This window comes from Silene latifolia, chromosome X (assembly GCF_048544455.1).
Source record: "Silene latifolia isolate original U9 population chromosome X, ASM4854445v1, whole genome shotgun sequence".
NCBI classification, from domain to species: domain Eukaryota; kingdom Viridiplantae; phylum Streptophyta; class Magnoliopsida; order Caryophyllales; family Caryophyllaceae; genus Silene; species Silene latifolia.
This window is the reverse complement of record NC_133537.1, coordinates 174,773,480-174,800,152: the sequence shown is the minus strand read 5'-3', so window position 1 is coordinate 174,800,152 and position 26,673 is coordinate 174,773,480. Positions and strand designations below refer to the sequence as shown.

The following is a 26,673-nucleotide window of genomic DNA, read 5'->3' as shown; positions in this document are numbered from 1 at the left end:
ATGACGATTAGTGGGTCTTGGGTAATTAGAGCGAGAGTTCGATTACTCTTAACCTTTGGTTTGTCTCACATCGAGGGGTGGGGATTTGCCTTTGAATTTGCCGCAATTACTTGTTAATCTATGTCATTACTTGAACCATTGTCTATGCAAGTGAACCCGACACCGTAGTTTCTTTAATCGTCATTCTATTCGCATTAGTAGTCGCCTATTTCATTCACTTGTTTTAGTTGTAGCTAGTTTTGGTAGTTAGTTTATCAATCATTCAACTATTACAAGAACTAAACTAGGAAACAAACGATCAATTTAGGAACCATAATCCCGTCTCTGTGGACCGACATCCTTACCCTACTACATTCATTAGTTTGGTATTGAGCGTCACAAATATTGTTTGTATACCGAGGAGTACAACGAAACTCGGTATCACAAGGATATTGTTGATGGTAGTGTCTTTCGCTTGGCTATCTCTTTTCATTTGAGCAAAGAAATCTTGTTGGCTCTGTTGCAATTGGAGGACCGCTTTTTGAACATCAAACGCTTGGTCATTGGATTGATTGTAAGAGGGTTGGTTTTGGTTGAAGTATGGTCTTTGAGTAGGATTTCTCACTGGAGGTGGGGTGTATGTGGGTTGAGGACTTTGAACAATTTGGCTTTTGTATGAGAAGTTTGGTTGAAATTTGGTATTTCTATTGTAATAGTTGAAATAAGGGGTGTAATTCTTGTATGCTTGGAAAGCATTCACTTGCTCACTTGTGCCCCTACACTCTTGTTGATCATGTCCTAAAGTTCCATAATTCTCACACACTCCATTTGGAATAGAAGATGTTGCTACCATAGCATTGACATGTTGCTTGGGTGATTGAAAAGCTTCATTCATCTTGGCTATGGTTTTCTCAAATTTCAAGTTCATTCTGTCAATATGGGCGTTTATTTGGGCACCCAAATCGGCACTCAATTGTGTGACGGAGTCAACTTCATGTCTCCCTCCCCTAGTAGCTTTTCTTCGCCTACTATATTGAGAGTTGTGAACCACCATCTCTTCTATCTTTGCCCAAGTTTGGTTGTCATCTACCTCGGTGAATCATCCATTAGAACCTATTTTGAGCACATTCCTTGAGTCTTCATACAACCCATTCCAAAATTGTTGAACAAGAAACCATTCGCTTAGTCCATGATGAGGACAGGAGCGACATGCATCTTTGAATCTCTCCCAAGCCTCATATAGAGACTCTTCGTCTCTTTGCTTGAACCCGGTGATTTGGGCTCTTAACATGTTAGTCCTCTCCGGAGGATAGAACTTCTTGTAAAAGGCAAGTGTTAACTTCTTCCATGAGTCAATTCCAAGAGTGGCCTTGTCTAGGCTCTTTAACCATTGCTTTGCGGCTCCGATCAAGGAAAAAGGAAATAATACCCATCGAATTTGGCCTTAAGTTACCCCCGTTTGGGAAATTGCACCACAATAGTCACAAAAAGACTCCATGTGTAGATTAGGATCTTCACTAGGCATCCCTCCAAATTGACTTCTCTCAACTAATTGTATGAATGTGGATTTGGCAATGAAATTACCGGTCAAGTGGTGTGGTGTTGGAGTACCATTTGGTAGGTTCTCCTCGCTTGGTACGGAATTATATTAAAACTTAGGCATTTTAGGTTGATTTTGTGGTTGGTTTTGAATTGGGTTCTCCTCTCCTTCTCTTGCAAAAGGGCTGGTAAACTCAACACTATCCGATCGGACAACACCAATGTCCACAACTTCTCTAATACCCAAACTTGTCGAAGTCCCACTAACGGTTCATCTAATATTGGTCAAGGTTCTTTCAATCTCGGGATCAATAGGCAAAAGTCACCTTTGTGATCTTCTAGACATGCAAACATCAAACAACTGATAACAATTCAGTTGAACACCGTCCCTGGCAACGGCGCCATTTTTGATTCGGTTAGAAACTTTGTCGTCTAAGCTAACCAATCAAAACAATATTTATAATCTCAACTAAATACTCCTAGTAGAGTGGCAAGTAAAGGTCGGATCCCAAGGGACGGGTATTGTATTGATTTATCTGTTGTAGAGAGTTGTGTCTTATGGTGTCACGAATTGGTTGAGATTGAGGGTTGCAAACTAAACTACTTAACAATGAAATGTAATGAAATGAAACCAAAACAAAGCAAGTAAATAAATAGGGTTTGTAAACAATTGATTAAGGCACTAGGGTGTCATGGGTTTATAGGGGATTCATGGTGGAGATCATACAAACATGTTTACATAGATGCAAGCAAATTATTGTTGTAGTGGAATCGAGTTAGTTTATGTCTTACAATTCCTAGGAAGATTTGAGTCCCGGAGCCGAGTCGGTCAAGACTGTACAACACCTACAAGACTTAGTTTCTTCCTATTCAACTATATGCATGGTCTAACAAACCTTGAGTTAGTTTATATCTGACAAGTCTTGTTGAATGGATAAGAGATTCATTCTAGGTTGTCAATCAAGCAATTCATCAAGCATAACATGTGCATAAGTTGAAACTACAACAAGCAAGCATTCTTATTAAAACATATTAGATTAAGTATGGATCTACCCCTATGTTTAATTCCCCTAATCCCCTATTAACGCTAACTATGAGACTACTCACTCATGGTCATGGTAAACATGCTAATAAGGGTGTCAATCATACTAACAACGTTAAACATGATGAATGAGTAAAGCAATAATTAATTAAGCAAAGGGTAAAGGACATTATACCAACTTAAGGATGATCCAATTAATAAGCAAAGAATAATAGAAGAAAACTTGATGAATGATGAAGAGTTGTCAATTCTTCAATAAACTTCAAATAGTCTTCAAATTACCCAACTAAATCTAAGAACACTTGAATAATTAAAGAGAGATTAAGATTTGATTAATATTAAATTGAGTAATTACAACTTAATTAATAAGATCTACTAAACCAGAGTAGGAATTGGTAAATTAACTTGATTAATACTTGGTTCTTAATCCCCTAACACAATGGGGTATTTATACTAAGTACAAGTATTAGGGTAACTAAGGGCTTAAATGACGATTAAGTCCCTAAGAAGGAGATTAACGCCTTCCAAGTCCTCAAGGAGCCTCACGACTTTCCTATAGAGAGTCGCCCGTCCTGCTTGTGGGATGCTCGGGTTGAGCCACGGGACGCCCGGTTTGAGCTTTAGGATGCTCGGGCAGCTCTGAGGACGCCTGGATCATAGATCAGCATGGTTTCTCTTCTCTTGACTACCTGAAGATCCGTAAGGATTATTGAGGGGTCGTGGGGGTCTTTATCATTTCCCATTCTACTTGTACTATCTACTTAGGCCTTTGGTATCGGTCTTCTCTTTGATGCTTGGTCGTTAGATGCGATCCAATTAGCTCAAAATTGCTCCATAAATGCAATGCTTGCATTCTCCTCCTACCAAGGACACAAAACGTCAAAGAATATCCAAAGTAGGAGGCTAAATATAAGAAACGACCCTAATACATGCAAGAAAGCAAAGGAATGAGGCTAGTTCGGGGACTAAAAGTGTGCAAAAATGAGTCACATCATACTCCCTCAAGGAACTAATGAATTCCAAGGTTAATGAGGGGTATGTTAACTCATTCATTTAAAAAAGGGTAGATAACCCCATGGACTCGAAAAATGCCTTAGTTTGTTCAAGCACACCCAATTTATCCAAGGTATCTTGGCACACAAATTTAGTAGCAATAATCGTTTTCTTGTCTAGGGATTCGAATGCAGTTCTATGCTTATCGGAATAAAAGTTACCTCCGGAAAAAAATTTAAATTAATCAACTTCTGGGACAGTGGTAATAATCTCTCCAATAGCACCAATGGTTTCCCTAGCTTGCTCCCTTTGATGTTGAGCCACTACTAATGCCTTTGAGGCAAGAGCTTGTTGCCTTTTGGACAAATTTGGGACTTTGGGTGCCTTAGTGTTGCTTTTGGTCCTTGCCATGATGATTCTCCTTTCAAGTTGATATCAACAAACCTAGAATAAGCTTAAATGCTCCTTTCTTCCTCCAATTTCAATCAATTGCTCAATCAATTTGGGGTTTTCGAATTTTACCCGAACCCTATAATTTTTTATTGAATTTGTGGAGATTTTAATGCTTGAATGGTCTTCTTGTTGACAAAGGAGTGATTTAAATTTTCTTAGAGCAAGTTTTCACTTGATTTTGGTGAATTTGATTCAGAAACTTGTGTTTTTGGATGAGAGGATTGATGTTTGTAGTGATGGAAAATGCGTGTTTGTGTTTGAAGAAGAGGAAAAATGAAGAATGAAGAATGAAAAATGAAAAATCCCGTGTTTTGGTCTAATAGCAGGTCGGGACGGGCGTCCCAAATTGGAGACAGGCGGATTTTTAAACAGTGTAAAATTTTCACTCTGGAGACGGGCGTCCTGGGCTCAGGTCGAGCGGGTTGATGCTTGAGACGCTCGTCTCGAGCTGGGGACGGGCAGATTTTCATGCAATACATTTTTCTTCTTTTCTTGCTTGCTTCAGCTCCCACGAGCTTAGGTCTGCTCGTGGGGATCTCTGTCCCGCGCCATTTTCTTCTTCAATTCTTATGGGTTGCACTACAAATGCTTCGTTAGCCTAGTCAATTGCTTCCCCACACTTGATCATCAAACACTACACATTTTAAGAACATTAAAATCCCTCCCTCACTTGCTCTCTTATTACACAAGTTAAATAACAAGGCATATAAAATGCATTGCAAAAATTTGAATAATGTACAAGTTAAATGAAAAGCAAGTTAAGAGGTTAGAATATTTACAAATGGTGGTTTAGGGAGGACTCCACCAAACTCTCCTTTTCTTGAGAGGTGTCATGGGGGTAAAGCAAGGACGTTGTTGATGTTGCTCAACATCTTGAAGAAGTAGTCAAATGCTTGTTCATTATCATGATAGAGATCTTGCATAGACCGTGGCACATTGTTGGCTTCATTCATGTTGTAATCCGAGTCAAAGAGGTGACAAGGGTCTACATAGCCTTGGTCTAGGGTCATAGCATTCCCAATGTAAGGGTTAACAAGTCCTCCAAACTCGTCATCCCATTGACCACACACTTCCCTTGCTTCTTTCCCTTTGTTGGTAGGATCATGAGTTGACAAGAGCAACTTTACTTTTTTGTTAACATGGCCAATGAGGCCTCCATATATACTTGTCATGCGTGAACTTTGCAAGCTCTCATTATTGTTGTGAAAAATTCCATGCTCTCCGAATACAGCCATTTCAACATCATCAATATCTTTCTTTCAATCGGGCAGTGTGTCTTTGCCCTTCTCTTTGAGCTTTCCACCTTTTACTTTTTCTTTGAATGGAGATTCCAACTTCTTTTTGTCACCTTCCCGGGTATAGTGATCAACCATAAAGCATGGCTCAAGCAAGTTGGAAGCTCTCACAGTCTTATCAAGATTAAAGGTGATTGTTACATCACCAACTTCAAGTGTGAGCATCCCGTGCTTTACATCAGTCACAGCTCCGGCAGTGTGCAGGAATGGTCTTCCTAGGATTATTGGAATGTTAGAATCTTCCTCCATGTCAACAATAACAAAGTCCACCAGTATGGAAAACTTTCCCACTCTCACGGGTACATCTTCCCATACCCCTAGTGCTTTCTTTGTCGTCTGATCCGCCATTTGTAAGGTCATGTTAGTACATTTGAGTTCTCTCGCTCCTAGTCTTTCACATACCGAATAAGTCATGACACTCACACTTGCACCTAGATCACATAGTGCCTTGATCATTGTGGTGTCACCAATGGTACATGGAATGGAGAAGCATCCCGAATCCTAGAGCTTAGGTGGGGAATTCCCTTGAAGAATTGTACTACTTAACTTTTTGAAGGCAATGGTTTCCAACTTCCTTATGGACTTCTTCTTGGTAAGGATATCTTTCATGTATTTTCCATAGGCTGGAACATGGTTGATTAGCTCCGTGAATGGTATAGAAATCACTAAGTTATTCACAATCTCCATGAACTTTCCAAGTTGCTCATCAAGCTTGGGCTTAGCTTGACGACTTGGGAATGGGAATCTAATCACAATAGGCTCTTTCTCAACTTCTTTCGCCTTCTCCTCACTTCTCATCTTTGATGAGTCATTGGTAGTTTGCTCTACTACCTTAGGATTTCTCCTCAAGGGTTCAATTACATCACTTTGCTTGACATTTTCCTCAACAATATTTTCTTCGATTGGCATCTTAGGTCCTTCATATCTTGCACCACTCCTCAAGTGGATGGCATTGATAGTCTCAAGTCTTGTAGGAGGATTACCTTGAGGAGGTAATTGTCCTTTTTGTCTTTGGGAACTTAAAGAGGCCAATTGGGACATTTGTGTCTCTAACATCTTGGTGTGAGCAAGGATATTTAACGGTAGTGTCTTTGGCTTGGCTATCTCTTTGCATTTGAGCAAAGAAATGTTGTTGGCTCTTTTGCATTTGTAGGACCGCTTTTTGGACATCAAAAGCTTGGTCATTGGATTGATTGTAAGAGGGTTTGTTTTGGTTGAAGTACGGTCTTTGAGTAGGGTTTCTCATTGGAGGTGGGATTTATGTGGATTGAGGATTTAACATTTTGGCTTTTGTATGAGAAGTTTGGGTGGAATTTGGTATTTTCATTTTTTTTTGGTATTTTCATTGTAATATTTGGAATAAGGGGTGCCATTCCTGTATGCTTGGAAAGCATTCACTTTCTAACTTGTGCCCCTACACTCTTGTTGATCATGTCCCAAAGTTCCACAATTCTCACACACTCCATTTGGAATAGAAGATGTTGCCACCATGGCATTGACATGTTGCTTGGGTGATTGAGAAGCTTCATTGATCTAGGCTATAGCTTTCTCAAATTTCAAGTTTATTGTGTCAATATGGGCGCTTGGTTGGGCACCCAAATCGGCACTCAATTGTGTGACGGGGTCAACTTCATGTCGCCCTCCCCTAGTAGCTTTTTTTGGCCTACTATATTGAGAGTTGTGAACCGCCATCTCTTCTATCTTTGCCCAAGTTTGGTTATCATCTACCTCAGTGAATCTCCCATTAGAACCCATGTTGAGCACATTCCTTGAATCTTCATACAACCCATTCCAAAATTATTGAACAAGAAACCATTCGCTTAGTCAATGATGAGGACAAGAGCGAGAAGTTTCATTGAATCTCTCCCAAGCCTCATATAGGGACTTTTCATCTCTTTGCTTGGACCCGGTGATTTGGGCTCTTAACATGTTAGTCTTCTCCAGAGGATAGAACTTCTTGTAAAAGGAAAGTTTTAACTTATTCCATGAATCAATTCCAAGGGTAGCCTTGTCTATGCTCTTTAACCATTGCTTTGCGGCTCTGATCAAGGAAAAAGGAAACAATACCCATCGAATTTGGTCTTGAGTTACCCCCGTTTGGGAAATTACATCACAATAGCCACAAAAAGTCTCCATGTGTAGATGAGTATCTTCACTAGGCATCCCTCCAAATTTACTTCTCTCAACTAATTGTATGAATGCGGATTTGGCAATGAAGTTACCGATCGAGTAGGGTGGTGTTGGAGTACCATTATGTAGGTTCTCCTCGATTGGTACGGAATGAGATGAATATTTAGGCATTGTGGGTTGATTTTGTGGTTGGTTTTGAATTGGGTTCTCCTCTCCTTCTCTTGCAAAAGGGTTAGTAAACTCAACACTATCCTATTAGAAAACACCAATGTCCACAAGTTCTCCAATACCCAAACTTGTCTAAGTCCCTCTAATGGTTCTTCTTATATTGGTCAAGGTTCTTTCAATCTCGAGATCACTAGGCAAAAGACCGCCTTGTGATCTCCTAGACATGCAAAAATCAAACAACTAGAAAACAATTAAAACTACCTTGAGGAATTTGACTTCCCCAAGGCTAAGAAAGACACAACTAAAAACCACAAATGATAACAATTTAATTGAACACCGTCCCCGGCAACGGCGCCATTTTTGTTTCAGTCTAAACTTTTTCGTCTAAGCTAACCAATCAAAATAATATTTATAATCTCAACTAACTACTCTTAGTATAGTGGAAATTAAAGGTCGGATCTCAAGGGACGGGTGTTGTATTGATTTATCGGTTGTAGAGAGTTGTGTCTTAGGGTGTCACAATTTAGGTGAGATTGAGGTTTGCAATCTAAACTACTTAACAATGAAATGTAAAGAAATGAAAGCAAAACAAAGCAAGTAAACAATTAGGGTTTGTAAACAATTCATTAAGGCACTAGGGTGTCATGGGTTTATAGGGGAATCATGGTGAAGATCATACAAACAAGTTTACATAGATGCAAGCAACACTACTACAATTAATGGAATAAGTAACATTAGATAGAGAACACCTTAATTGAATAAGCGTCTTCTAAATTAATAGAGAACGCTCCCAACATAAAATTATTCTTTAAAACTAAAATATAGAACACTTGTTATAATAAGCATTATCTATGTGATGGGTACAAGGAAGCGCCTTTTCCTACTCCTATTATTATATTAATATTAATTTATATATAATTAATTATTAATTTGTTATATTGAATATTGAATCGAACGACGCACACATACCAGTACACCACTCATCTCCTTCATCCTTTTTGTTTTATTTTCTGATTTCTTCTTCTTCCTAAAAATTTCGTGCTCCGCTTCGTCTGGTGTTCATTCACTCTGATGCACGACATCACCTCCTTCATCGTTTTTGTTCTCTTCAATTGGTAAGTTGGTTATTCTTGTCTAATTTTTCGTTTTCAATTTCAGTTTAAGTAAACCCTAATTCCCAATTTGTGTTCAATCTGCTATTCGTTTTCAAATGATAAGTTGATACAAACTATACTTGTTGAACTACTCGTTATCTTATAAGGGAGCAAAGTCATAAATTAGTGTTCAAATTGAGATCTTCCAGACAAATGTTTTGCAGCCCAATCAGCAACAATCGGATTTCAATCAGAAAAGAACAAACTACTACTGACTAAAATGATATGGCTAATTAATTTCAGGTTGCAGTCCATACGAATGATACACGATCCTAAGTCCTAACACAAAGCAAAACCCTCTTTCACCCATTTATTAACAAGTGTATATTTTAAGCTCCAGAAATCTCAAATTAGGGTTTACAAAATCACAATTCGATCAATTAAAAATCAAGAGGTTTTTCTTCATCAATTTCTCAACAATCCAAACTCAGTTCCTGTTCCAAATTCAGCTGGTAGTGAAACGAAAATGGAGGATTTTAAACAATTATCCGCAGAATCAATTCCGCAATTTCAAGAAGGTATTTCATTAACCTTATCACTTTGGGATGCTCTTGATGCTGGAATCTCAAATGGGTTTGGTATTATTAATCAAGTGAACAATTTCGCAGCACGTATCTTCACTTTCTTTCATCAAATTAATCGCAAAGGTTTATTCTTTTCTCCATTTTATTGCATTTTTTTTAAATGAATTGTTTAGCTGAATTTATGTTCATATATTGAAAATTATCCTGTCAGATTTAATTGGTTTTCCTATTTGAGGTTTTTACTTCAATAAACCTTAGAAATTTGGGGATTTTACAGTGAATAAGGAAAGTCGATGAAAATGGGTAGAATTGGGGATTGTCTTGATGTTTCACAACTCTTACATCCATTCTACTGGTATTTCATCTACTCTTTTCAGTTCTTGTTAAATTCTTGTCAAAATTATCCTAATTTTCTACAGTCTAATTGCTAAATATTGGGCGCTGCTACTCCCAATTGGATACTCTATAGGAAATTATTTTTGTGCCACTAATTCGAATAGGTTTGCAGAATGTTTGCTGTAATTTCGTGATGCCAATTATCCAACCATACCTCCTGTTGTATCACAGGGAAAGACAAAAAAATTCAAGGAGAAGGAACACACGAGGTTATGCAACATTTACCTATGACTCTACCATATCTTGTTGCATAGATAACAATGAGCATTCAAGGGTGTTAAGATTGCCAAAGTACATTGATGTATGTAGCTCCTTTTTTTTTTTCTTTTTTCCGGGTACAGATTTCATCAATAATGTGAATATATCTCAGTTCTCAGTTTGCTTGCTCAAATATTTATACTATGAGATGTGTTACTTTTAAGATTAATGTCAATGACTTATACTATCTCATAATTACCGTGGAATTCTTATTTACCAATTAATCGAGTTATCTATTTGGATTTCCTTAACATTCTTTGGCTTTTGCCAAAAGATTTATGTACACAATATTTGCTAGATTAGTTTTGTCTGACTTGTTAGTTATACAATGGTATGTCCGTCTGGTATTTTATCTACAGCTATATAATGGTATGTCCGTCTATTCTATTCTTATCTAGCTATGAGCGAGTTAGACGCACCTGACTTGTTAATTATACAAGTACAGAATTCCTAGTTTAATTCTTATCCGACTGTGTTGTTTGTGCCTTATTCAAAGAATTATTGGTGACTTAAAGTTTCTTGTTCCAAGTCTAAGATAGAAGATGCTAATATAAATTGGATAAAGATACATCATTTGGCTTCTTGTCTTAATTTCTCGCAAGATCCGGACCTTTTTTTTTTCTACTTGCTGAAACATATGATGGATATACATTTGACTCTTCGCAGGCTTGACCTTTTTACTTGAAAGATTGTGTCTCTACCCAAATTGTTTGGTTGCATCATTATAAGCACGTGGTCGATCTGGTCGAATATATAATTTTTGTTGCATTGCTTCAATGTATGCCTTGCTAAGAATTAGATAGTATTAAGTCTCTTATGTCATCACCAAATTATTGTATCATTGATGGTGGTTCAATGTCTTTGTCGTTTTTATTAGGTTAAGAATGAAGGGAGATGGCTAGAACAAATGAGTTCAAATTGCTTGTGTGATTGCTATAGAAAAAGATGCTTGTGATTGTTATGGTAAATTTCTTATACTCCCTTAATTTAATCACCCTCATTTATACTTCGTTGTGATTTTTTATGGTATGTATTGTCGTTCGTTTATGCTCCCTCAATTTATTCCCCCTATCATAAATTAAAGCTCACACCTTATCCAATATCCAGAGTCTTATTACTTCCCCCAATTCCATTTTCCAGCAATAAACCTCCATCTCCACTTCTCCTAGTTTCTTTGCTACTCATTGTTAAGAAATTGGTCAAATCCATACCAAGATATGGTCCTCGCTGGTTGAACTTTGTTTATGAATTGTTGGTTCTTTATTGTCTATTTACTAATATGTATATACTAGTGTAATTGTGCTTTTATAGTGTTTTTAAAGTTGGATAGCTGATGGTTTTATTACTATAGTTTAATCACTTGGCTGTAGGCGGGAAAATAATTACTAATTCTCCAACACGTCCACCAGATTTATACGGTTGATCAAGCTTACCTTTCAAAGACTGGTTTTCCCCGCTTTCCGTATAATCGAGCTAATCCTTCATGTATGTTTGTTTAACAGGTTATTATCTTATGTGAAGGCCCTAGCGTTATAGCAAAAAAGACTTAATTGCCTATAAATTCAACGGTTCAGGTAATAATTGACTTCTAATATTTATCATTTGTTTATTTTTAATTCTCTTAAACACCATTGTGGAATTATTTATCGTCTTCGCTCGTATTCATTTGACAAATTACAATAGCTTTTAGAACTACGTGTACGTACATTGTTATGGTACTCACTGCTTATTTTATTTATCCTTTCTACTAATATCTAACAGATATTGTTCTTGTTATTAGTGACAGGTTATATCACTGGAAACATTTTACCCTCCTATTTCTCCTTTCTTCCAATTCGATCAATTGAAGTTGGCGGTTGAAGTCACAACATGAATTAAAGATGAGATTATGGGTGCACGTAATGCTATGTTTCGAAGTTACGTAATACGGAGTAGGACTTAGTTAGTTTACATGTTGTGAAACAAGTGTATTGGTATTGGTATTTTATACTAATGAGATCAAATATATTAATTTTATCCAAATGTCATTAAATTTTTTTTTTTTTTTTAAAAACCAAGAGCGATAGAGAACTGTTAGCTTACTCAATCGTTCTCTTTTCCTTGGAAAAGAGAACGCTTAACAGGTGTTCTCTAAAGCTCATTTGAGCCGTTCTATATGACTGTGAATACAAAACGCCTCATCTAAGCGTTTAGCTTTAGAGAACACTGAGTTGAAGAACGCCTCTAAGGCGTTCTCTAATGCTAATTTCAACAGTTCTCTAAGCCTGTTTCTATAGTAGTGCAAACTATTGTTGTAGTAGAATCGAGTTAGTTTATGCCTTACGGTTCCTAGGAAGATTTGCGTCCCGGAGCCAAGTCGGTCATGACTTTACAACACCTACAAGTCGACTTATTTTCTTCCTATTCAACTATATGCATGGTCTAACAAGCCTTGACTTAGTTTATATCATACAAGTCTTGTTGAATGGATAACAGATTCATGCTAGGTTGTCAATCAAACATTTCATCAAGCATAACATGTGCATAAGTTGAAACTACAACAAGCAAGCAATCATATGAAAACTTATTAAATTAAGTATGGATCAACCCCCATAATTAATTCCCCTAATCTCCCATTAACCCTAGCTAGGAGACTGCTCACTCATGATCATGGTAAACATGCTAATAAGGGTGTCAATCATACTAACTAGGTTAAACATGGTGAATGAGTAAAGCAATAAATAATAACTAAGCAAAGGGTAAAAGAGATTATTCCAACTTAAGGATGATTCAATTAATAAGCAATGAATAATAGAAGAAAACTTGAAGAATGATGAACAGTTGTCAATTCTTCAATAAACCCTAAATAGTCTTCAAATTATCTAAGAACACTTGAATGATTAAAGAGAGATTAAGATTTGATTAATATTGAATTGTGTAATTACAACTTGATTAATTCTAATAAGCTATACTAAAACTAGATTAGGAATTGGTGATTAATCCCCTAACACAATGGGGTATTTATACTAAGTACAACTATTAGGGTAACTAAGGGCTTAAATGACGATTAAGTCCCTAAGAAGAAGATTAAGGCCTTGCAAGTCCTTAAGGAGCCTCATGACCTCCCTACATTAGACGCTCATACGGCATAGGGAACCGCCCGGCCTGAGTATGAGACGCTCGGTCTGAGCTCAGGATACCCGGGTTGTTTTGGGACACCCGGCCTTAGGACGCCCGGATCGTGGATCAGCTTGGCATCCTCTTCTCTTGACTGCCTCAAGATCCGGTGGGGATCATTGAGGGGTCTTGGGGGTCTTCATTATTGCCCATTCTACTTGTTCTATCTACTTAGGCCTTTAGTATCGGTCTCCTCCTTGTTGCTTGGTCGTTAGATGTGATCCATTTAGCTCTAAATTTCTCCATAAGTGCAAGGTTAGCATTCCTCTCCTACCAAGGACACAAAACCTCAAAGAATATACAAAGTGGGAAGCTAAAGATAAGAAACGATCCTAATACATGCATGAAAGCATAGAAATGAGGCTAGTTCGGGGGCTAAAAGTGTGCAAATATGTGTCATATCACATACTCCAACATAAATTCTATATCCTCGTGCAATTACTACTTCCATATTTTCCAACCAATTCATCCATTCAACCACACACTTCATCCAACACATGCTTATGAAACAACAGTAAACAGGTAGCAATCCCATGACACCCCATAGTGACCGGTTCAAAGTTATAGGGAGAGTTCGCGACTTTAGGACGTCTCCCAAGCCTTTGCATTACCTCCTAACAACTCCTACTCGGGTACATTTTAATTTGACTCTCTAACTTCATTAGGTTCATTAGTTACAGGTTCCAAAATCATCGCTCTGATAACACTTTGTAACACTCCCATACACCAAGGTGCCTTACCAAGCCCACCTAGTGCATGAGAATGCTACCATCTCGGTTACCCGATGCCAAAGACGAAGCTAGGCCTTGGCCAAATGGGCCATGGCCCGGGTAAGGTTTAAAATTTAATTATAAAACAAGGAGTAATTGGTCATTATATTGCAATTTGCCTAGCAACAACAACAAATGCAAGATTGCAGTACTCCTAGTATTGAACGTGTAACACCCCCATACACTAAGTGCCTTACCAGGACCACCCAATGCATGTGAATGCTACCATCTCAATTTTCCGAGGCAATGTATATCAAATAGACAATAAAGAAACGTACTTTATTAAGTAAATTTAAAGCGATACATGTCCAATACCAAAACTGTTAACAAAATACAACTGTTTCCCAAAAATGTTAAACCAACTAAAGTAAATAAATGTTTAACGACACAGTGGAAGACTTTTAGATATCTCGTGATGACTCAACCTAGCTATCCATGCGCGTCCATCTCATACATGTTCAATAACTGCTCACCACCCCCAAATGAATCACCACAGTTTTCAAAACATTTAAACGGGGTCAATTACTAATTACACAAAAACAATACAACAGAAATAATACAACAATCACCCAATCTCCATCATAACTACACACACCTGACTACACACTAAAGTGTGTAGTCCTGCCAGAATACTCATCTCAACAACTATTCCACACCGCCAGTGGGGGACCGCAGCCGTTCCCACCTAAGCCCCGCTCATCTCATCCGAGCGATAACCCATGTTCCTTAATGTGCACATCTCCTTTGTGGCGGGTTCCACAAAGGGCGAATCAAGGGCGTGAAGCCACTCCCGCAAGTGACTCCACTCAGCCGAGGATGCACCTCGAGTACCACAGACAAACAATCACAACCAACTACACTATACAACAACAATCACCAATTACCAATTTCAATACGATATGAACCAACAACAATAAACAATCATCGACAACATCATGTAATCAATAACCGTGTAGGGAAACCCTACCTGGCATAAGCAACTACGAGACCGTCACAAGCAGTTAATCAATCTCTACGAAACCTCCTCCTATAAACACATATTCATACAATTACCATCTAAACAACATAATACTTCCAAAACCCCATATTCTACCCAATTAGGGTTTTAAACAAACTCAACAAAACAGTATAAAAATTATACAAGAATCATACCCTTGACGCGATGAACTCAACGGCATAAAGAACACGACGATCCGACAACCTTAGCCTTTGGGATTTGATAATAACGCGAAGAATGAAACAACGTACTCTTTTCTCTCTTTGAAAGGTTTTTAGAAAAGTGAAAAGTGATTAAGAAAGATGACGGAACCCTTAAATACTAATCACGCGTTATTAACAAAACTCGGCTAAAATAACTCGTAAGACCAACTTACTCGATCGAGTAAGTGACTTACTCGATCAAGAGCCCCTTACTCGATCGAGTGTCACACGTACTCGATCGAGTACCCATCAGGCAGACTACTGTTTCGTATAAAAACATACTTACTCGAAAGAGTAAGCCCCACTCGATAGAGTACCCATAGACATTGAAAACCGTAGTATTACAGTCTTCCCTCCTTAAAAAGAACTTCGTCCCCGAAGTTCAACCCATACACAAAAACAAAACATACTAACTCAACCCCGACACAACAACGCAACTAAAAACTCAAAACAAAACTCCCAACTAAAACTCAAACCCACTCAAAACAACTAACAACTGTACAAAAACCAACATAAACCATACCAAAACCTTATGCGATCACCTCCTACCCCCCTAAAAGAAACATGGTTACGTCTCCGTCACCACACATACCTGATAAAAAAGAGACGGATACCGCTACCTCATAGCCTCTTCCGCCTCCCAAGTAGCTTCCTCAACCTCATAGTTAGACCATAGAACCTTAAGCAACAATGTTTCCCCGTTCCTAATTTTCCGAACCTTGCGATCAAGAATCTGTTTTTTCACCTCAAGATAAGACAAGGACTCATCCAACTCTATGTTCTCCACCTCTAACACATGTGAAGGATCGCTCACATACATCTGTAACTGAGATACATGGAACACATTATGCACCCTATCCAAAGCCGCTGGTAATGCTAACCGGTAAGCAACCTCACCCACACGATCCAAAATCTCGTATGGTCCGATAAACTTCTGACTCAACTTCCCTTTCTTACCAAACCTCATAACCCCACGCATAGGAGAACCTTTCAAAAGAACCTTGTCCCCAACCTGAAACTCTATGTCACGGCGATGTAAGTCTGCATAACACTTTTGTCGATCCTGGGCCGCTTTCATCTTTTGTCTGATCAGCTTAACCTGTTCTATCATCTCATGTACCATTTGTGGTCTTAAAACCACTGCCTCAGCTCAATCATCCCAGCAAATCGGACTCCTGCACCTCCTCCCATACAAAGCCTCGAACGGTGCCATCCCAATACTCGTGTGGTAGCTGTTGTTAGAAGAAAACTCAATCAGATCCATCCTATCCTCCCAGCTACCACCAAACTCCATGACACAAGCTCTCAACATGTCTTACAAGGTCTTGATAGTTCTCTCTGTCTGCGCATCTGTCGCAGGATGAAAAGTTGTACTCGTCTTCAAAGTAGTTCCAATCAAATCATGCAACTCTCTCCAGAACCGTGATATGAATCTCCCATCTCTATCTAACACTATATCCTTAGGCACCCCATGCAAACAAACCACATGCTTCCTATAAGCCAAAGCTAACTGTATCTTGGTCCAAGTATCTTTCATCGGAACAAAATGAGCTGACTTGGTCAAACGGTCAACTATTACCCATATCATGTTGTTACCCTGTTGACTCCTTGGCAAACCCACTATAAAGTCCATAGAGATAGAGTCCCATTTCCACTCAGGTACCTCAAGAGACTGAATCTTACCTTGTGGTCGTCGTTGCTCTCCCTTAACCCTCTGACATGTCAAACATCGAGCCATAAACTCAGCTATTTCCTTCTTCATCCCAGGCCACCAGAAAGTTTTCTTCAAATCTTTATACAACTTATCACCACCTGAATGTACTAAATATGGTGTGCAATGAGCCTCTGTCATGATCATCTTTTTCAACTCCTCATCATTAGGAACACACCACCTGCCATCAAATCTCACACTGCCATCTGTATGAATAGAGAACCGAGACACTGTCCTTTTCTCTACTCCAGCTTTCCACTCCTCAATCTTAGGATCCAAAGCATGTTTCCTACGAATGTCATCATAAAGATCTGGCTCCACTGTCATATCCCCTATAGCATCCCCTTTTTGTATTATATGTATCCCCAACTTCCCCACCTAATCTCTCAACCTCATCAAAGACATAGTTGTGCATAGAGAATGCACACTCTTCCTGCTCAGCGCATCTGCAACCACGTTTGGCTTCCCTTCATAGTATATAATATCCATTTCATAATCCCCTATCAGCTCCATCCACCTCCTCTGTCTCATGTTCAGCTCCTTTTGAGTGAAGATGTACTTGAGACTCTTATTATCTAAAAACACCTTAAAGGTCACCACATAAAGATAGTGCCTCCAAATCTTGAGAGAAACACAACGGCACCGAACTCCAAATCATGTGTCGGATAGTTCTCCTCATAAGGCTTCAATTGCCTAGAAGGATAGGCAGTTACTTTCCCATTCTGCATTAACACACATCCCAATCCATTCTTTGAAGCATCTGTATATACCTCAAAGTTCTCACATCCTTCAGGTAAGGCTAAGATGGGAGCTGTGGTCAAACGCTCCTTTAATGTTTGGAACGTCGTCTCACAACTTTCATCCCAACGAAACACTTTCTCTTTCCTCATCAACGCTGTCATAGGTCTGGCGATCTTTGAAAAGTCTTTCATAAACCGACGGTAGTACCCTGCTAAACCCAAGAAACTCCTGATCTCTGCCACATTCTTCGGTGCTTCCCACCGAGTGACTGCCTCTGATACGTGCAATTTATATAGTCTTTTTGGCTTTTTATTGCACGCATTTTTGTATCAATTTCATTGCTTTGTATTGCAAAATGCCCCGAATCGGCTACTTTGGTTCGTTTTGTCTCATTTGTAGGAATGGACCTTAATGTGGCGATATCGTACCTTATTTGTTCCTCTTAGCATGCATTTTGAGGAGATGGAGATTTAGAGCAGAATGTCATACCTCGGGAAGCGTGAAAGAGGTCCTTAGAAGCTAACCAAACGAGTCTGTGCTGTTTTCAGTGGCTATTTGCTCGATCGAGAGGTTTTGAGGTCAATCGAGTAGATTTGGCAGTTGAAGTTGTTCGATCGAGTCCCTGCTGTACTCAATCGAAGTGCGCTATTTTGGAAGTGCTCGATCGAGAGCCATAGTTGCTCGATCGAGAAGAATTGCTGAAGAATCACTCGATCGAGAGGAATGAAATGCCTTGATTGAGTGACTAGCTTGTAACTCGGGATTTCTATTCCGTGTTAGGTTTATTTATGTTACAAAAACACATCTCTTTATAAAGGAATTCGTCATTAGGTTAACACACACTGTTTTGACATCTTAATTACACTTTATCATACTTTACTCTTGCTTAATTACTGCTAGAACTTTTCCTCTGCTTCTTTAATTCCGGATTCAAACTTTGTAATCTTTCCCTTCTCTTTAATCTTAATTTACTTCTTTGTTTGCTTTAATTATTATTGTTCTCTTTCTTATTGTCCTTGTTCAATTGTTTATGCTTCATCTTTATCATCTCTTTAATATGTCTCTCTTTAGCATATTCATTATTGTATCTGTTGTTATCATCAAGAGGATGAGTAGCTAATTCCCCGTATGTTAGGATTAGGGGAGCCATGGTAGAGAAGTGACGATATTGTGAATAGGCTAGATAATTGACTATGAGAAATGTTTTATAACAATATAACTGTAATAAGTTTAGTTGAGTGCACGCTTCTAAACCCCTTAATCTGGCTATATTCGCTCCTGGATCGGAAGATTGGATTGAACAGACCTGCTATGAACAGTAGATTACCCAAATGAGGATGGAAGTTAAGTTAGTTGTAATCTAGGGTGGATAGCGGACCGGAAGGACCTTTCCCTTGCCCTTCCCACAGTAGATCGTCTGAACTATTTATGACTGAGTTATGAACTGTCATGGTGAACCGAAATCCTGACATATCTCTCTCTATCTGATCACATATCTCGCCTTTTCTTGCTTTATTGCTCTTGTCTTTATTTCTCTTGCCTTAGATCTTCAGTAGTTTAGAAACCAATTTAAAAACCTCCCATTTGTTACTAGACAAACGTAATTAGCAAATAGATACTTTAGCCTCCCTGTGGAGATCGACCGTACTTACCGCTGACTTCTGTTATTAGTACTTAGCCGTTGTCGAGGAGGCAATTAGCCTATTTGTCTCTTTTTCTTTCGTTTGTCTCTCAGTCTCAGGGAATTTTTAATTCCTTGAGACAGTTCTTATTTAATTTCTCCAGTGCTGTTTATGTCCAGGTCTAACAGGTCGAGTTAGTGCCAGCTGATCCTGAACCAGAACGGACCTTTCGTTATAGACAAAGGTTGTTGAGAAAAATTAAAAAGGAAGCCTTGAGTACTTTTGAACCTGAGCTAGAACATTTCTTATTTGCAGAGGACCAGTCTTTCAAAGAAGACAATTCTATTTCTGCTGCTAGTTCTGTGAAGATGCCTAATATCGCGAGTCATTTAGAGCCAACAGCTGCCTCAATCCCTAAAGGTTTCAAACTTGCAACTGAGGATGAGAGTATATTTGACATTCGGCCGTCTTATATCAACCTGGTCGAAAGAAATATGTATCGTGGTGTAGCTAGTGAGGACCCACGAAAGCATATGGAGGTTTTCACAGACTATTGCTCTACCATCCCCACTACTAAGGGAGTGACTCAGGACAAGATTAAGGAGGTCCTATTTTCTTTTTCTTTGACCGATGGAGCCCGAGAGTGGCTCACTGATCTTGATCGAGTTGCAGCGGTATTACTAACTGGGAGACCCTGGCCCTTGCTTTTTATAAAAGGTATTTTCCTCCACAACGAACTAATCAGCTGAGAGGAAAAATTACAAGTTTCAAGCAAACACCAGACGAAAACTTGTACGAGGCATGGTGCCGGTTTAAGAAATTGGTGCGTTCTCTTCCTCATCATGGTTTCGATCAGTGGTTCTTATGCAACCAGTTTTATAATGGGTTGTATAACGACCACCATGCTATTTTGGATGCTTCATCAAATGGGCGATTTCAGAAGAACAATGATGATGACAAGGGATGGGGAATTACAGAGGAGATGGCTACCCATTGTGCTGAATATGGGAACCCAAGAGGAGGCATTCGAACAGTTTTTTTTATTGATAGTGCAGTTGTGGCTGAGTTGGAAGCCATGAATGCTCGTTTTGATAAGCTGGAGTTGCAGAATGCTGGAGATCAACAGACGGTTTAGTTGTTGACTAGACAAGAGACCGTTTCATGTGAGAGGTGCGGTAGTAATGACGGTCACACTGCTATTGACTGTCTAACTGAGAAGGAGCGGGTTCTTGCCTTTTAGCAATATAGGAAAGGGGGCTCCTATTACAACAATCAGAGTGGAGTCCATCCTAATTTGAGATGGACTAGTCAGAATGTATTGAATCCTACACCTCACACCGTAGTAGCAACAACCTTACATCCCTCCTCACAAAGCTCAACAAGGCTTTCAAAAGCCTCCATCCTTTCCAACGCCACAACAAGGTGCTTCCTCCAGTGGTGTATGTGAAATGGCAGAGTTGAAGTCAATGATTAAGTCATTGATAATTCAGTTGCAGAAAAGTGACCAACAGAAAGATGCGTCGATAAAGTCACTCGAGTCTCAAATAGCTCAACTCGCCACTAATCAATCTTCAAGGAAGCCAGGCCATTTACCATCTCAACCTGATAAGAACCAACATGAGACGGTGAATTTGATTAATTTGAGGAGCAGTCTTTCCTACGAAGGACCTAAATTGTCAATTGATGAAGACAAATCAGAACCGGAACCTACTGCTGCTGAGCGTCAACAGTCGTCTTTGGACGAAACTATGCTGAACCCGAAGAAAATCCTCGATCGACTCATTTCAGGTGGTCGATCGAGAGGAAATACTGAAGAAACTACTCGATCGAGTGAAACTGCTGTTCGATCGAGTAGTGCTGAAAAGGAAGACTTCGATCGAGTTGGTGATTATTCTCGGTCGAAGGAAATTGCTGGTGATAGAGCTCGATCGAGAGGAAAAAGGGGTCGATCGAGCAGAAATGATGCAGATCGTGTTGAGACGTTGGCAGAAAGAAAAAAGGGCTTGGAAATTCCTATCACGGTTACTTTTCCGAGGCGATTCCAGAACAAGAAGGCTGAACAACAATTCGGGAAATTTGCTAATATCATAAAGAGCCTTCATGTCAACGTTCCTTTCGCCAAACTGCTTACCCAGGTACCCTCTTACATGAAGTTTATGAAAGAAATATTAACGCGTAAGAGGCATATTACTGATCATGATACGGTAGCTTTAACTGAAATAGGGTCTGCCTTAGTTCAGAATAAGACACCACCAAAACAATCTAACCCGGGTAGCTTTTCGATTCCATGCCATATAGGGACCCGCTTAATTGATAATGCGCTATGTGACTTAGGAGCTAGCATAAGTGTCTTACCATTGTCTCTCGCTAGGAGACTGGGTTTGACCAAATTTCACTGTACCAGCATGACTGTTCAGATGGCTGACCGTACTATATCACGGTCACTAGGTGTCTTAGGGAACATACCTGTGAAGATCGGGAGATTCTTTATTCCCGTTGATTTTGTGGTCTTAGACATACCCGAAGATTCTTAAACTCCTATTATATTAGGACGACCATTCTTATTTACTGCTCGTGCGGTAATCGATGTCGGGGGGAATACCCTTACTTTTCAGGTAGGTGACGAGGCGCTGGCATTTTATCAGTCCAAAGCTTGTAAGGCCCTATGCAAGTTTAACCTTGCAATGCCTTACCCTCTATAGACCCAGACACAGATTCTCCAGCTGATGACATTGAGTTTTGTGCTGCTATAGTGACACCTCCGCCTCAGACTGAGAGCAATATGGAGGACCATTCTACTGTTTCCCTTGCTGCAGATACAAACAGAGTGGATATTGGAGATTCTGTCGGTTAAGACGCAGTGAAAGTCAAGTTAAGTGATGGGAATGCTGCAAATGAAACTGCCAGTAGGAATGCCAAAGGGAAGAAGAAAGTGAAGGCGTATGTGGACGCGAACTATTCTTCTTTAATCAGTTCAAGTTCAAGCTCATGGCGATCAAAGAGGACGGTCCGCGATGCTGAAGGGACCTCCTCCAGTCAGAAGCCCTCTTTTGGGTTGTTGTAGTGTTTTGGACGATAAGCAGGGAATGCCCCGTTGTAAAGCTTTGTAATTTGAATTTCCGTTCGACACTTTTATTTGCGTTTAGACTTTTAGACAATAGCGTAGTTATTCTTAGCTTAAGACCGAATATAGATTGCGTATTTTTGTGTTTGGTATTTGCGGGAAGCATTTTTCTGTGTTTTTATGCAGGTTTGGGGAAGATACTCTGCATTGGGATGCGTGCAAAAGGAAAATGTCTCGATCGAGTACTTTTTATACTCGATCGAGAGAAATGCCCAGGAAAAAGACTCGATCGAATGGTTTGTTTTTCTCGATCGAATGGTCCAGATAGGGAAGTTCTCGATCGAGAGGTGTTTTACTTGATCGAGTAGAATGAAGGAGGAAGTTCTCGATCGAGTGGTTTCAAATCACTCGATCGAGGGACTATTGCCTATACACACGCAGGGAGTCTTTTTTTCCTTTCTATTTCTCATTCTAACTTTCCCTCTTCCTTATTTATGCGATAAACACCAAAAAAATCCCCCAAAACCTCCATTTTTCTTCCCCTTTATGAAATAAATCACCCACATTGTGTTTATTGAATTAATTTCGACAAAAGCCCTCTCTTTCCCCCTTCAAATTCGTGCCCATTATGGTTTAATTAGGATTTTAGGGTTTGCTTAAGTCGGGTTAAAATCGGCTATTTTGCTGTTTTTTTGTCGATTCTTTTGCTTCTTATTGTGGGTAATCATCAAGTAAGTCCTCCCCTTTGCTTTTTTATTGTTTAATTTAATTGTTATTCGACCTTAATTAGGGCTTAGGGTTTATAATTTTTTGATTAATTTGGGGAAAACGTTTTGTTGTTGTTTAATTCGCTGATTAAAGGACTTACTTGCCTTCTAGGATGGACAGTAGTACCGTACCCTCTACTGTCTCTACTGCTAGTCCGTCTGTTTCTGAGACGGTGGTCTCTGCTGCTGCCACCGTCACTGGCCCTGTTGTTACTGCTGTTACTGCAGCCACTGTCCCTTCCATGGTGACGACCCCTGCTGCTGCGTCGTCACTAGCTGTCACAGCTGCTTTCTCGTCAGCTTTAGTGCCTCGACCAGTCACAGGCCGCGCTCCAGGACTGGCCTCTTCTTCTTTGGGTACTGCGGGACGTGGACGGGGCTGAGGACGAGGTCCTACTACTAATGTTGGACGCGCTGTTGCCACGTTCCAAGCAGACGACTCCTTGGAACCGCTTCCTGATTTTTCTGAGGTGCATTTCGTGAACTCGATTCATCGTAAACGTTGTAAAAATTTAATGCGCTATGACATCACTTCCACTAAGTTTTTGTGTCGGACTTCACTTGAGAGATTGGTGATTTAAGAGCTTGTTGCTGAATTATTAAACGGGACGGGGATGAACGAGTTGACCACAATGAGTGCACTGACCTACGAGCAGCTGACCCTTGAGTTTTTTCAGCTCTTTTACTTTCTCAGCTGGTGCATATGCTACTGACCCGGAGAGCTCTTGTGTCTCTTTTAGACTGTTTAACCAGACCACTTCTTGGACCTTAGCTGAGTTTGGGAGGCGGTTAGGTTTGTCTTCTCATGGCCATCAGTGTAATACTCCGTATTTTAGTTGGAATACTCGGTCGAGTACTTGGTTGATACTCGGTCGAGTGTGTGTTACTCGGCCGAGTGCACTTAACCGAGTAAAGCGGTTCAGCAAGTTGACGGTTTCTTTTATGTTTTGACCAAGGACATCGTTATAATGCTTATATCATTTCTAGTTCATTTTAACATCTCTATAAACCATTTTCTAAACCTAGAGAGAGGGAGAAGAAGAAGAGTGCCGAGCCTTTCATTGGATTGGAGATTTCTCATCTTTTTCAACCTAATTCGATTTCCCTGTTGGTAAGTCGATTTCATTCAATTGTTTACACTATTTTAAAGTCGTCTTCTTCGAAAAGTTTGAAAAGAGAGTCCTGTTTATTTGAAGTCTAGTTTATACATATCAAATCTCGTGGTAAAAGTCCTTATGGTTTGTCCTAAATGATTTATTTATGAACATGTCGTTGAAACGTCCGCGAATCTGATTTGGTTATGGAAAATGATATGAAACCCTAATTTATATGTCGATTCAATTTTGGGGCTTTTTCATACATCATCTTTGTAGAGTCTGTATGACAATAGAATTTGGAATTTCTGAAAAATAATGTTTTAAACTCGTTTTATGAATCAATACTTTTTATGCGACGGATTCTGACAGCTTTTGAAAATCAGTCTGAAAACCCTTAATAAGTTTAGAATTTGAGAAACCTTCGTTAGATATAATTTGTAGCTAAGACTCACGGGGTTCCAATCCAATTGTCCTTGCATCGATTTGATTTTTCTGGAATTAGTTATGTATTTTATTCCGAGTCTGTCATGTGCTGGAAAATCAGGAAAAGTCATGTTTGTTCTTTAAGTTGATATTCCTATTAAGTTATGATGAGTCTAGGTTATGTGCATGATTAATTGATTTAGTAGGTGGTAACTATACATAATTATGTTATGTAGGTGATGGATATGTGAAGGATCATAATTGATTACTTGAGTGTGCTTGGATTGCGAAAAGGTAGGGTTTCCCTACTCAGTTTCTGTTGATTAAATTAAGTTGTGTTTGTGTTGTGTTTACTGTTATCTGCTGTTCATCAGAGTGTTGGTGTTGTGGTGGTGATTGTGATGTGGTGGTGTTGTGATGTTTGTGGTGGAGTCACTTGCGGGAGTGGCTTCACGCCCTAGTCCGCCCTCCGTAGAACCCATCACGGGAGGGGATGTGCACATTAAGGGACAGGGTTATCGCTCGTTGATGAGCGGGGTTTAGGTGGGGATTGGCTGCGGTCCCCCACTGGCGGCGAGGATTACTTGTTGCGATGTGTAATCTGGCAGGGCTACACACTTCGGTGTGTAGTCAGTTACTGTGTGAGATCGGGAGACCGGAGATGGAGGATGATCAGCTGGTTGCTTATTGTACCTGTCTTACTTTGATTATGCAGTAACTGACCCCGTGTTGTTGTTTTGTAAAACTTGCGGTGATCCATTCGGGGATGGTGAGCAGATTATGACAGGTAATGCAGATGTTTAGCTATGGGACAGTCATGGGGAGTCATCACTCGAGTCTAGCTTCCGCCGTCAAGATACTTAGCTTGCATTCTTTGTAGTTATTAGACCTTTCACAGTTAAACCTTGGTTTGGTTTTGGAAACATGTAATCACTAACTCTTTATACTTTTATAAAGGTTGTTTGGAATTGGTAACTTTGATATACTAACCTCGGGAAACCGAGATGGTAACAGTCTTTCATGCTAGGGTAGTCCTTGGTAAGGTACCTTGGTATGAGGGGGTGTTACAATCGGGACCCTCCTCGGAAGGTCCTGCGCTTACTTTGTCCTACTTTGGCACAGACTCCCTATGACTAGCGGAAGCTGGCTCACGTTCACCTGCCCACGGCCTGTTACTTTCTCGGTCTCCTTAGAGGGACGATCTTTGGCCGTAAAGAGCCTAACAACATTAACAATGTTGAGTTGTCTATTTTAGTGGGCTATTTGAACATTGATAGTGTTGGCCCCTTTGTTCTTAACATTGCTAACTTGACAGCTCAGCATTTTAATGCTGTCGGGCAGAGGAAGACGGGTACGATTTCCTGTGGAGGCATAGCCTCCTACCTCGCCCGTTCTCTCTTCACTGACTTTCCCCGAGGCTTGACACATTTAGATAAGGAAGCGGACTTAGATATTAACGTCATGCAGACGATATTTTGGTTAGCTAAGGATCAGCGGTGTGACACCCTCATAAAAAGCGTTAATTAAACACGTAAATTCTACAGAAAAACTGACAGGATATGTTTGTAATTGGTTCAACTAGATAAAACCTGAAATTTTTAAAACTTTTCTAAACCATTCACAAACATTTCCAAATGAAGAGTGCCAAAACCTGCAAATACTAACAAACTAATTTACATAACATAGCTAAAGACACGAGAAAATAATGATACAAACCAAAATAGAAGAGGGAGACATATGTCCCTTCAAAATATAAACACAACCAAATGTTTAAAGGTTTACTACAAAATATAGCCAAACTAAGTCCAAGGTTCTTTTGCTCACTAGCTCGTCCGTGTACCCCATCTAATCATCATCAACCTGTCAATCGCATTTTATACAAACACGAAAGCCACAATTCAGTGGGGAGTAACTTCGAGTCCTCCAAGCCACGAAATGTCATATTTAATGTAACATGTAATGTAACATGTAAACAACATGATAAATAATTCAATTATCAAGTATTCTAACATATGAACATTAAACTGACCAATTTAAGCTATCATATGAAACATATAACAAATAGTAATCCAAACTTTATCAATTGTAACCGGCTTACATCTCACCTATTACAATTCATAAAATTACCATACAAGAAAGGGCAATATATCAAAGACAGGCATAAGTTCTTAGCACCATCAATAGTCACTCT

General features: G+C 39.5%; 1 long non-coding RNA gene and 2 other non-coding genes across 6 annotated transcripts; all 3 read left to right on the top strand.

The window, feature by feature from the left end:
* Window positions 1-1,163: 1,163 nt before the first annotated feature.
* Window positions 1,164-1,270, top strand: LOC141625571 (small nucleolar RNA R71). Its single transcript, XR_012535344.1, has one exon. It is a non-coding gene; the product is annotated as a small nucleolar RNA R71 (small nucleolar RNA).
* Window positions 1,271-7,123: 5,853 nt separating this feature from the next.
* Window positions 7,124-7,230, top strand: LOC141625295 (small nucleolar RNA R71). The gene has a single exon (XR_012535083.1). It is a non-coding gene; the product is annotated as a small nucleolar RNA R71 (small nucleolar RNA).
* Window positions 7,231-8,512: 1,282 nt separating this feature from the next.
* Window positions 8,513-11,964, top strand: LOC141623715 (uncharacterized). 4 transcript variants are annotated; one of them, XR_012533533.1, is made up of 7 exons: window positions 8,513-8,714; window positions 9,094-9,400; window positions 9,555-9,632; window positions 9,845-9,974; window positions 10,809-10,894; window positions 11,434-11,505; window positions 11,712-11,964. It is a non-coding gene; the product is annotated as an uncharacterized LOC141623715 (long non-coding RNA). The 4 variants fall into 4 exon arrangements; XR_012533531.1 differs by having other exon boundaries at window positions 8,514-8,714; window positions 8,997-9,400; XR_012533530.1 differs by having other exon boundaries at window positions 8,518-9,400.
* Window positions 11,965-26,673: the final 14,709 nt, after the last annotated feature.